General features: G+C 41.1%; 1 long non-coding RNA gene across 1 annotated transcript; it reads left to right on the forward strand.

Annotated features, from left to right (window-relative positions):
* The first annotated feature begins 326 nt into the window (after window positions 1-326).
* LOC137553282 (uncharacterized) lies at window positions 327-11,113 on the forward strand. The gene is made up of 4 exons (XR_011027235.1): window positions 327-573; window positions 2,572-2,664; window positions 9,341-9,502; window positions 11,063-11,113. It is a non-coding gene; the product is annotated as an uncharacterized lncRNA (long non-coding RNA).
* The last annotated feature ends 2,622 nt before the right edge of the window (window positions 11,114-13,735 follow it).

The raw sequence follows: 13,735 nt of genomic DNA on the forward strand, positions 1-13,735 counted from the left end.
ATGCAATGTTATAAAAAAAAACAAAAGCTATATACCTGTAAATGACACAATTTGCTTTGCTAATAATGTTTTATTAATTATCGGTACTACACAACCAATTCATTATAAGTTTTTTTTTTTTTTTTTTTTATCAGCCTGATTTAGCAACTACCAATTTTTTGCAGCTTCCAAATTAACCCACAGCAGTAAGAGCCCTTTTCCATGAGCAGTTAATAGGCAGTGAAAAGACGGTTGAACTCTCACAACTGCTTGCTGCTGCCTGGTAACTGCTCACTGCTGCTTGGTAACTGCTCACTGAGTGTGCAGTTCAGCTATCTGTGGAAAAAGCCCTAACTCTTGTCTGCTGTGCACTAATGTCCCCAAATCAACGGCAGCATATTAGCTGTATCTTCTCTGGCAAAGTAGTAGAACTGCCACTCCAACCTAAGGCATAGTAGAGTACCTACATTTGCACCATAGAAACCAGTAGTTTTTATTAATCCGTTCTGAGCCACTGGAGAGAACACATAACACGGATTTCCTCAGTAGAACTTCTAAGAAAACTATAATACCATAAAAAACTTTCACTGAATTGTAAGTAGTTGTATTAAAATTATGTATTTTGTGTTTTTAATATTTTTCTTTTTTGTGTTTTGTTATCTTTTATCACTTGTAAAGAAGATAAACTGCACACAGGACAGAAATGTGATGTCATCGGAGCAAAAGTAATTTCACATTGTCTGTTCTTGTCAATGCGTATTAACATTTAAAATGAGCTTAGCAATTCCACTAGGTGGAGCAAGTGATGTATAAGAGATTACAAAACACAAACTCCAGCAGTAAAGATACAAAGATAAGATTTTCAGGATTTTCTTTGGTCTCAGGTAAAGCATTTTACTATTAGTGAGAAAATAAGCGACATTTTAAATTGCACTGTTCTACAATAAAGTTTTGCTTTTTTTTTTTACACTAAATGAAACTCCTACTTCTACAGACTTCTTACTAACATACATTGCTGGGCAAAATTCTTAGTACTTGTGAAATATTGTAAAGTTAGGATGCTTCCAAAAATAATGCAGTGAATAGTTTTTCGCTATCAATGAACAAACTACACACTGCATAATCAGAAAACTGCTAAGTAAAATAAATACTTTGTGTTTCCAACCTCTGACTTTATAATAACATCTGTTTTTCATATACTTGCATACCTTGGCGATGAAAATAAATTCTGCGGTATTGCATTGACATTCATTCTAATCTACATTTAATACATTTTAACTGCTTTGTGTACGAATGAAAACACACTGTTTCTTGGGTGACATGCAATGTTTAGTTTTGGTAACACACCTCAAAAATTGATGATTTTATCAGTTATTTAGGAAAATCAGGCTTTTTAATTATTGGTATCCTTTGTTTCCCCTATACATATTTAAACTTCTCCTCCTGCGTCTACCATCATATAAGCATTGTTTATATCTATTTTAAAGGCAATTCAATGTATTCCATTAAAAAACTGATCTATATTTTGCCAAATATATTATTATTTTTACATTGCTGTACTACAAATTTTACTATTTTTTTTTTACATACTATCCCTTTCTTTCCAAATAGAGCAAAAATGGATTGTTTTACAGTGAAAAGGCTGCATCTTTGCCACACAACCTTGTCATGTGATTGGCTTGTTCCATGCAGTATGAATCGCAGCCAATCAGAGTGCTCCATTCACAGTGCTGTTTTGACTGGTAGTGATGCTAAAGTTATTGGATTTGGGATGATATAGTACCCCACAGCTTGTCATAGCAGCAGATGTCAAGGAAGTGGTGCAACATAGATTATTGTACTCTCAGCATGACCTGGCTGGGAACCTTCAGGACCACAGGAGTCTCCAGAAAAATCGCAATGTGGGCAGCAGTCACCAGAAAATCGTACAGTGGGCAGCAGTCACCAGAAAAATCGCCATGTGGGCAGCAGGCACCAGAAAATCGCAATGTGGGCAGCACCTGTAAAAAAAAAAAAAAACAATTCACTCACCTGGCAAAAGTCTCCTCTCCTGGCCTCAGATCCCCCGATGATCCTCCTGCACATCTCCCGCGCTGACAGGCAGAGTGCAGGGCTACGGCAAGATGGCTCCCGAAGCCCTGTACTGGAGACACAAATAGTCTCCAGAGCAGGGCTTCGACAGCCATCTTGCTGTAGCCCTGCTCTGCCTCCCGGGAGACAGACCGAGGCTGCGGGGAATGAACTGGCCCGGCGTCTATTACACGCTGCGGCCAGTTCCACACCTGGCTGGGGGGTCCTAGAATCGGGCGGGCGGCAGCGCTTCCCCCCCGCACATGGCTGGCGGGCCCCGGGTCGCATCCCTGGTGGTTACGCCGGTGTATCCAGGAAAGGAAAGAACAGTTGCCTGTCTATACCAGCATATGTTACAGTACTTTGCTAGCTGGACTAATTAATGTTTTCACTGGATCTTAAAGGGGTTCTTTAACCTTTTGTAAAAAAAAAAAAAGTTTCACTTACCTGGGGCTTCTACCAGCCCCCTGCAGGTGTCATGTCCCACGCCATCACTCATGGCTTCATATGTCCCCGCTGCAGGTCACTTTCCATTTTTTCGGCTGACTAGATGATTGAGGATCCTTGAGTGATGGCGTCGGACAGGACGTCTGCAGGGGTCGTTAGAAGCCCCAGGTAAGTGAGTACGTTTAAGTAGAAAGACTTAGGAGTTGATTTATCAAAGTAAATAGCATGAGCAACTACTAGTTGCTCACGCTAATAAATCAGCGTGACTTAATTTTTTTTACCTAAACGTTGTGCGCGTTAGTAGCAATTAACATTGTAGCGGATAGTAGCGGCCGCACTAGTGAAGTATCGCTGTAGCGATACACCACTACCGTGTGGCTTTTGTAAGCAGCGGCCGTTGTTTAGTTACATACGCTATGCTGCCACTAGTGCGCGTAGCAAGCAGGTGAACAAAATTAAGTCATGCTGATTTATTAGTGCGAGCAACAGGGAGGTTACTCGTGCTATTTATTTTGATGAATCGACCCCATAAACTGCAATATAAAGATGCAGATGACATAGTCATAGTGCCTAAAGGTAGACCGCCATGAGCTGCTAAAAAAAAAAAAAAAAGGCTCTACGGCTGCAATTGTCAAGCGTTATAACAAAACTGCATTACCGTTCCGTTTATCTGTTTTTTGTTTTAAGCCTTTTTACTTTTGCATTCTGTGCAGCAGCTGTTACCTTCATTTGCACGGATACTGCTATGCTGCAGCCTGCTTTGTTGTCATGCTGACAGCAGAACTCCAAATATCGGTCAGGAGCCAATTTCATTGTGCTCTGACCTCATGATTACTGTAAGCCAACGGTATTTTTTTTTTTTTTATAAAGGGAAAGGATGACTCTGGTCCTTAATGGGCCAGAACCATCCAGCCCCTAAGTGATTAAAATTTGTTTTTTGGCTGATAATGCACTTTAAATACTTGCAAATTGAAAAAAAACACATGTATGAACTAAAAATAAACATCTTAAAATTTACTGAAAACCAATGTAATTATATTTACTGAAAATGTTCTGAAACTAGTTTCCTATAAAAAAAGGTAAAGTGGCAAATGTTACATGTAACATTGTTACAAGTTACAATTGCTTCTTAACGCTAAAGGGTCAACGGAGAACAAAGTTTAAATTTTGTGAATTCTATTAGGATATTCATCATAAAAAAATAGAAATGGAAATAATAAAACTGATAAAGTACAGAACAAGTTAGAAGGGGACCTGCACAGTTTTCTTTACTTGTCTTTGGGACAGAGTGTTTCAAGCAAATCAAATAAGGCAAGAATTAGAATGCTCATGGCTGACACCACATGTTGGAATGAACCTTCAGTTTGTATGTGCAAATTTAAGTGAAAGGAAAATCAGCAGCACACTAGAAGTCATAAACATGCTAAACTTAAACTCTGCAGAGGTGGACAGTCACATTGCTGCATGCAATTGAATATTCAAAATGTTTCCGAATCAATTTGGCCAAATAAGTTTGCACTTACAAGGTATTTGACTTGGCAGTTGCTTAACAGATACAAACAAAACAATACAAGGACAGACCGTATATAAATATTACAAGTCAAGGACACTATGTAAGTTATAGTGGCAGCAAACAGGGTGAAAAGTGTTGATTTTCAGTTCTATGCTGTAATGCTTTCAAGTCCTATCCGGTCTAGCATGGTTCTATATTAGGCATGGCTACTGCCTGAGGGAAGAAGCTGTTCCATTGTGTAGAAGTTTCAGTTGTGACTGACCTGTATGTCACTTCTGAAGGCATAAGCTGGACGATTGAGTGAGCAGGATGAGATGGGTCCAAGGCAGTCTTGGTTGCTCTCTGTCTGCACCTGCTAGCATTAAGACCCTGTCAGGAAGGTAAGCTACAGCCGATTATTCTTTCTGCTGATTTATATTCAGTTAGCATGTTTATATAGTTAGGAGCTCATTGTTTGTTTGTATAAGATGTGTTAATATCCACTATTGTCATTGTTCAGTTCAACTCTAGTGAAGTCAATGGATACATTCAAAACAGAGTGTTGGTTCAACATTCCCATGAATATCAGAATGAACTTTATAGCCACAAGGTCAAACTCATTCTGGGGTTCCTAGGACAATTTGTGGATACTAACACATCTTATACAAACAATGAGCTCCTACCGATATATAAAAGTGCTAACTGAATACAAATATTGTTACAGTTTATAGTTAATTGACCCGTGTCTTAAACTTCATACCCTGTATAAACAGTGTCTATTGAGAAGTATTACTTATTACTAGACTCAAACTACGGTCAATCTACTGTACAGCATCAATTACAATATAGTAAAAAGACACACTTCTATGCATAATATAATTCAAGCTAATTCAATATTAAATCTCTGTTTAGGAGCATCCATATTTCCAGGTGTAATACTTTTTTCTTTGTGTAAAGAAAAAGAGAAAAAGGTTTATGTTTTTTCCTAGAAACAAATACAAATGCTACAGAATCTATTCTGATTACCCTTTGCAATTTGAGCAGCCAGATGGGACACTGTACTCCATTTAGACACTTGATGGATATCAAAGAAATTCTCAGATTACCAAATAGAATTATTTAATTCAAGAGAAATTAGTATCATCTCTTTCAAATATAAAGGAATTTAAAATTTTTCATACCAGCACAAATATTTTTGGAAAACAAAAATTGTTTCTACATAGTTCTGTATTTTGGCTATATAACAGTATCTCATGCTTCAGTGTTACATCTGGTGAAAGTGGCAGGTTCATTCTTTCTAAAAAGTTTATTGATCTGTAACTCCTGTTGTACGAATCGATTCTGTCTACAGAAGAGCCTTGTTTGTGCATTCCCTTCATTAAGGCTCAGCAGTCATGCTGTACCTGATGAGATTCTTTTCTAACTTTAGCCAGGCGAGTCAATATGGGTAGGAGATGTTTCCTAATAAGTTGTGCCTAGGTTGTTGCACTAAGTATTGATGTGTTTATTAGTATTATACGTTTTTTAGTGTCACCTGTGTATTAATACAAGAAACAATCAGAGGGAAAAGGTGAAGAAATGTATAAGCGTTCAAAAGTGTCACGTCCATGTCTTGTTTGCAAGCGGTGGTGTCATTGCTGTTACTCATAACATTATTTTATTATCCCCTACTATGTACTCTACCTTTTTAAAGCACAACTACTGCAAAATGTTTTATCTTCATATTAAAAATTGGAAAAAGGAGTTGGAAATTCCTTTGGGTATTTATTTTATTTGGTAACCCCATCTAAGGGAATTTCAATCATTTGTTTTCCTAACAGGAAGCAGGTAAATATCTTCACCAAGGAGAAAAACAGCAACAAATAAAACATTTTTGTAGCCAAATTTATGGAAAAAAAAATAAATTTGGATAGTCTGGAAAGGACTTGAAACCTGGTTAGTTTTATTTTGACATTTGTATCTTATCATGGAGAATTGTCCACACTTCTTTTTCTTGCAGACATTTCATAATTTTTCACTTGTGTTCTTTTTAAGATCTATTTATTATAGATCTGTTATATGTCGTTTTCCTTTTGTTGTTTCTATGGCAGTAAATTCATATTTGAGTCAATTACTACAAGGGGGATATGACTGAGAAACTAAACACACACAGTATGTATTATAAGGGCTCACCAAACAATCTATGCTTTTTTTTTTTTTGTTTGAACCACACATTACATGAGTTACATCTCATATAACATAGATGTTGGTATGATTGCAAAATTGTATGTTGTGTTATAAACATGTATGTGACTTGATATGCTACTTTTTCCTAGGGACAACATGAATGCCATCACAAATTCTGATACTAGCTAGCTGAGAAATCTCATATAGCATGAGTTGTCAGCCTACTGGCATCATCACAATATATTACTAGAGTACTGTATACAGTGCAGTTTCTAGGCTAAAATGCACCCAGGGCGAGGGTGTAAAAATTGCGCTCCCCCGAAGCAAGGTATGGGTGCCCACAGTATAGGTTAGCCAGGTCTAGTTGCACTCAGTACAGGTCCCCCCAGTATGGGTAGCCAAGAATAGGTACCCCAGTATAGGCAGCCAGCTATAGGTCCCCCCAGTATAGGAAGCCAGGCATAGGTGAGCCAGTATAGTTGCCCCAGTATAGGTTAGCCAGGTAGGTGCCTCCAGTATAGGTAGCCAGTATAGTTGCCCCCAGTATAGATTTTATAGGCAGGTGCCCCTGGTATAAGTTAGATAGGTAGGTGCCCCAGTACAGGTTAGCTAGGTGGGTGCCTCTAATATAGGTAGCCAGAATAGTTGCCCCCAGCATAGGTTAGATAGGTAGGTGCCCCCAGTATAGGTTAGTTAGGTAGGTGCCTGCAATATAGGTAGCCAGTATAGTTGCCACCTGTATAGGCTAGCTAGCTAGCTAGGTAGGTAGGTTGGTGCCCCCAATACAGGTTAGATAAGTAAGTGCCCTCAGTATAGGTTTGATAGGTAGGTGCCCCCAGTATAGGTTTGATATGTAGGTGCCCCCCAGTATATGTTAGATAGGTAGGTGCCCCCCCCAGTATAGATAGATTAGGTAGCTGCCCCCCAGCATAGGTTAGATTAGGTACGTGCCCCCCATCATAGGTTAGATTACGTAGGTGCCCCCCAGCATAGGTTAGATTAGGTAGGTGCCCCCCAGCATAAGTTAGATAGGTAGCTGCCCCCCAGTATAGGTTAGATTAGGTAGGTGTCCCCCAGTATAGGTTAGATTAGGTAGGTGTCCCCCAGTATAGGTTAGATTAGGTAGCTGCCCCCCAGTATAGTTTAGATTAGGTAGCTGCCCCCCCAGTATAGGTTAGATTAGGTAGGTTCCCCCCAGTATAGGTTAGATTAGGTAGGTGCCCCCCAGTAAAGGTTTCATAGGTAGATGCCCCCCAGTATATGTTAGATAGGTAGATGCCCCCCCCCCCAGTATAGATAGATTAGGTAGCTGCCCCCCAGCATAGGTTAGATTAGGTAGCTGCCCCCCAGCATAGGTTTGATTACGTAGGTGCCCCCAGCATAGGTTAGATAGGCAGCATCCCCCAGTATAGGTTAGGTAGGTTCCCCCCCCCCCCCCCCATAATGGAAGGGGGAGCCGGAGCCGCGGGAAGGGCAGGCCGACCTCTCCCTCCCTCTCCCCGGGCCGCCTTCCGTGCTCCCCCCTCCGATGCAGAGTAAATAGCGCAGCAGGAAGCTCTCTCTGTACACAACTACTTACCTTCCTGTCCACTCGCCGCTGATCTCCTCTCGGAATAGACACAAATACACACGCTGCTAAACAGGAAGCAGCGTGTGTATTAGCGTCTATACCGATAGGAGATCAGCAGCGAGTGGAACGCAGGAAGGTGAGTAGTTGTGTACAGAGAGAGCTTCCTGCTGCGCTATTTTACTGTGCATCGGAGGGTGGAGCACGGAGGACCGCCATGACTGTATAGTACATTGCTGAGTAAAAAGCTCTGCTCTGCACTTTCCATCAGGGTACACAGTGTATGATCAAGTAGATAAATTAATGGAATCATATTGTTTGAGCCTGACTACTCCTCCTGACAACTACATTTTTGGCCTGCTCAGATCAGGCCAGGACCTTGCACAGCATGTGCATCATTAGCCACTGGTCGCTATATAAAAATATGCTATGCTGCTGTACCATGGGCCTTGATGCCTCTGTGCATCACAGTTACCAAATAAACTGCACACATAGATGGGCAAGCATGTTAAGAGTCCAATGCGTCTGTATGGTAACTGCTTGTTTTCTGATGCCTAAAGCAGTAGGGGATCTGCAAAAATGGCTGAATATTGCCAATCCAAAACTGGGTAGGAAGGAATTGCTGCACTATTAGGTTTAATACATGTTCAAAGCAAGGGACATGAGTGATGTGACCCTGCTGTGGCAAACCTGTAATATTTTATGCTATATCTTGTATCCACCTGCTTCAAGCAGATTAACACCCTTATTCATTTTTTCCTCAGTTTTTCCATGGTGATATTTTCACACCTTATCAATAAAATACGTTTTAAACCACCAGAAAGAAAGAAAATACTCAGAATATTTTTTTACGATACTTTTTGACCTGCTTTGTTTGTACTATTTTAATTGCACAACATAAAATATTTACTAGGAGAAAGCTTAGGAGAAAATGTGATTTAAATTATGACCGAAAAGTCCTTATTTGCCTTCATGATTGCTGGAAAGCATCTCTTCCTCCTAGGATGGCACCAGAAATTGCATACGAGGAAAATAACTCACTTTAAGATAAAATTGTCCTAGTAGGTTTTTTTTTACCACCCTATCGGGTTAGAAGTAACATTGCGTCAGGTGAGGTAGACTGGTTTTAGAACTTGCCAGTGTTGCTATTGCGTAGAGCCCTCCATCTCCTGTGCTGTACTTTTTATAGATAAATCCTCTGGCTCATTAAACAGGTCCAGGGTATATGTGGAAAGTTAAGGTGCATGTGGTACTGTGACAGGTGATGGCTTCTTGCACTTCCTTACTAGTTCCATCAGAAGTGCATGCTGGTGATTTGCCCTTAGAGATCTCTTCCTCAACAGTGTCAAAATGACGTAACTGTATAGCCATCGAAAGTCTGCCAAATACATGCTATAAACTGCTGCTGCTCTGTACAGATCTCTGACCTCTTTGCTTTGTGGCTCTGCCTCCAAGTTGTTGCTGCTGCTGCGTAGGCTGGCGTATTGGTGGAGTCTGTGAAACTACTACCCCTCCCAGACCTGCCACTTTAATACCACATTTCACCTTGTGTCTCCCTCTCATTTTAAGTTTTCTACAGCTGTAACACAAATTACTGTCACACTTATGTTATTCAACAGAGATGGAACAGCACTTCGATAATCCTCTGTGGGTGTGTGGGAACCAACCCCTTGTACGAACAGGCTGAAGATGGGTCTTGTTTGAAGATACCACATCCAAGTATAAATCAGCTTTATTGAAGAACCATTAAATGCTGTGTAGCACTTATGTTATTAAGAGTAGTAAGTTTCAGGTCGTGTCTGCCTGGCAAATGTTTTTGTAAAAAATATGCCGTTGTTGCCAATCCTGTTCTCACAGCCCACCTACTGAGCATGCTTTGTGGAAGTCCACACATAGCTGAGACATTAATTACACCACTGTGCATATATGAGGTTACCTTCAAAATATGCACTGCAAAACCGCTATTTTGGGTGTTGGAGGTGCCCGACTAAAATGGATGCTGCTGTAGGTAGCTATATTAAATACCACAATGAGCCTGCTATTTGTAGATGCAATTTGCAAATTAGTGTAATAGTCGCTAATTGGGGCAACGAACATAACTGCCTATGGTGGTGCCTATATGATCAGGGGAGTGATGGTGGGGGTTTAGAGTTAGGCATTGGAGGGAAGATTTAGTGTTGGGCATTAACCTCCTCAGCGGTATGGACGAATATATCCGTCCATCACCGCCGGAGGTCGCCGCTCAGGCCCTGCTGGGCCGATTTTTGCAAAATAAAAAGCAGCACACGCAGCCGGCACTTTGCCAGCCGCGTGTGCTGCCTGATCGCCGGCGCTCTGCGGCAATCCGCCGCGAGCAGCGGCGAAAGAGGGTCCCCCCAGCCGCCCGAGGCCTGCGCAGCCGGAACAAAAGTTCCGGCCAGCGCTAAGGGCTGGATCGGAGGCGGCTGACGTCCATGACGTCACTCCGCTCGTCGCTATGGCGACGATGTAAGCAAAACAAGGAAGGCTGCTCATTGCGGCCTTCCTTGTTTATTCTGGTCGCTGGAGGCGATCAGAATGACGCTTCCGGAGCGCCCTCTAGTGGGCTTTCATGCAGCCAACTTTCAGTTGGCTGCATGAAACAGTTTTTTTTTAATTTAAAAAAACCCTCCCGCAGCCGCCCTGGCGATCTTAATAGAACGCCAGGGAGGTTAAAGAGGAGTTTACTGTTAGGCGTCATAGGTAGAGTTTTAGTGTAAGGCATTAGAGGGGTATTAGTGTTATGCATTGGAAGTGGTGTTTTAGTGTTAAGAATTTGAAGGGGGGTTAGGCATCAGAATGAGGGGGGCTTTCATGTTAATAGCGGAAGGGGTTATTATAGGAATCAACAGAGGGTGTGTTTAGGTTTAGGCATTGTTCTAGGGAGGGCACTGTATAAGAATAAGGTTAGTTCAAGCTATAGTAAAATGTACTATCAGTTGCTCACGTGTATGTTTATTCTGAGCTTCTTACAATTTCCTACTTGTAAAAGCTACAGAATAAAATCTGGTAATTTTTGCGCTTAAATGTCTCCTCAAATAGAATAATTTCTGCTTTGGTCTGGTAAACATATTTGTTTTGACTATCATAAATGTTTATTCAAAGTTTTTCAAAATAGAAACATACATAACAGAGATAAGGACAAACAGTGGCCAACATGGCCTTATTATACTATCCGACATTGTACAATATAAAAGAATGTGGGTCTTGGACTTGTATAAAAACATGAATACAATTTATACTATGGTACATAATAACGATTAATCTTTCATCATGGATCCAGGTGGGGTACAACCAATAATGATAATTGTGCTGCCCATTAGGTTCTTCTGTCTAGTGAGTCCCTGTTGGTCACCGTAACATACAAAGTGAAGAAAAAGAAAGAAGACAAGAAGAGAATAGAGAGACACAGAGTAAAGAAGAGGAGAGGGAGGCCTCTTAGGACATCCCCACTCCTCCCTCCCACCCCCCCAGAGGCACAAAAGGCACGTCTACTGCTCCCAGAAACAGCCCCGACAGGAATTAGAGTTCAGGTTCAAGTAAAAGCTTCCCCTCCTCGGGAAAGAATAAACACCTCCCACCTCCGCCATATCTGTTTATATTTCTCCTCCCTATCCGAAGCTAAATGAATCAGTAGCTCTGTATGTTTTAAAGCTGAAAGTTCCTGCAACCAATCTTAGATCATCGGAGCCCGAGTGGATTTCCAAAATTTAGGGATAGATAGTTTAGCTGCTGCCAAGATATGGCGAACTAAATATTTTTTGTAAGTTCTAACAGGGCAGTCTATTTTAAGGAGCAGCAGGGAAAATAGCTCATTAGGTACTTTGATCTCGCTTATAGTTTCTAGAATTTTGCAGATTGTTTCCCAGAAATGAGTACGTTTGAGCATGTATGCCATATATGGATCATATCTCCGACTGCCATACCACATCGCCAACATAAGTCTGGGATAGCAGGGTTGAAGCTGTGAAGCCCCTCCGGTGTTCTATACCAATTGGAAATTATTTTATAAGCATTCTCCTGGGCCCTAATTGATATTGAGGATTTATGTTCAAAAAGAAGGCATTTAGTCCATTCAGACTCCGAAAGATCCTTATTGAGTTTAGAATTCCATTCTAGCATAAACTTGTGAGTCTTGTCACAAAGATAAGGAAGCACAACCGAGTAAGAGCAGGAGATTCTGTGTTCTAGCGGAGGGTGCACAAAACAGAGGTCTTCTAAATCTGTGAGATCTCTGCAGGAGAGGTCAGTATTTACATTTTTCTGCAGAAAATGTACTAGTTGCCTATATTCAAAGAGAATACGTGGGGACATATGTTGAGCCTCAACAAGGTCACCAAGGGGAGTTGGTTTACCATTTTGCCATACATTTTTAAGCGTAAGTCCAGGTGTGAGCTTTCTCAGTGAATTGGAAAATTATTTTCCTGGTAAAAACATAGGATTATCCCATATGAGCATGTTGGGGCCAACCAATGTAGCCATGCGATGATGAGCAATTAACTGGTCCCAAACTCCAAAGGTAAAGAAAGAAAGGGAAAAAGCCTTCGAGGGTGGTGTCGGTCTTCTAGCAGGCCATACCCAAATACCAGCTCCTGGATCATAATGCAGTATCTCCCTCTCCAATTCAACCCACTGTGCCTGGCGATGATTATGTACCCAATCCATGATTCTATTTAAGTGAATCGCATAGTAATATGCTTTTGGGTGTGGGAGTGCTAAGCCACCTTCAGCCCTGCTCCTTTGTAAAGTAAGTAGCGCTATTCTGGATTTACCAGATTTCCAAACATACTTGGAAAACAGCTTGGAAAGTCGATTCCAAAATTTCTGTGGTATTTTGATGGGCAGAGTTTGCAAGATGTAAAGAAGCCTTGGCATCAGATTCATCTTAATTATATTTACCCTCCCCATCCAGGAGTGAGATAGCTGGGCCCATTTTTTGACATCACTCTCAAGGGCCTCCACAAGAGGCAGAAAATTCAACTCATAGAGTTTAGATAAGTCTGTGCTAAGATGGGTACCCAAGTAGGTAATGGATGGGGACCTACACTTAAAAGGCAAAGCATCCCTCAGAAGTTGTTGGGTGTCATTAGATAGGAAAACATTGAGAACTTCTGACTTATTTGAGTTGATTTTATAATTACTAAGAGCCCGAAACTCCTCAACCAACCGTAAGAAGACAAGCAGAGAAATTAATGGGGAAGTCACATACAGAAGCAAATCGTCTGCATAGATAGCTGATTTATATTCTCTAGACCCTGCTGTGATGCCGTTGATATCTGGGTTACATCTAATAGCCTCAGCTAAATATTCCATATATAAGATATATAGTAGGGGAGAAAGGGGGCAGCCTTACCGCGTCCCATTGTGCACCGTTATTGCTTCCGACAATACCCCGTTAATTTTAACCTTAGCAGTAGGAGACTGGTAAAGGGCAAACACCTTTTGAAAGAAGAAAGAATCCATCTCAACGCCTCTATGAACCAATACTCTCTGCAAGAAATGCCAGGATACCCCATCGAAAGCATTTTCAGCGTCGACTGATAACAAAAGAGCTGGGATCCTGGCATCTCTTGCATGCTGCATCAGCAACAGGGTCTTAATGGTATTGTCTGCCGGTTCTCTATTAGGAACAAAGCCAACTTGATCATTATGTATTAGCATAGGGATAAATGTCAACAGTCTGTTAGCCAGGATTTTAGATAGTATTTTCATATCTACATTTATAAGAGAAATCGGGCGATAATTAGAACATAACAACGGGTCCTTCCCTGGTTTAGGGATAACCGTAATGTGGGTTTGTAGTGCTTCTAGGCGTGGAGGGTTCATAACAGAGATATTGTTGAAAGCTTTAGTGTACATAGGAGCTAACAGAGACCCAAATTTCTTGAAATATTCTGCACAGAAGCCGTCAGGGCCTGGAGATTTGCCAGTAGGCAGACATCCCATGGTTATTAGGAATTCATCTTCCGTAATAGTACTATTGAGTTCTTCTAGTT

The sequence above is a fragment of the Hyperolius riggenbachi genome, chromosome 1, assembly GCF_040937935.1.
Source record: "Hyperolius riggenbachi isolate aHypRig1 chromosome 1, aHypRig1.pri, whole genome shotgun sequence".
NCBI lineage: Eukaryota > Metazoa > Chordata > Amphibia > Anura > Hyperoliidae > Hyperolius > Hyperolius riggenbachi.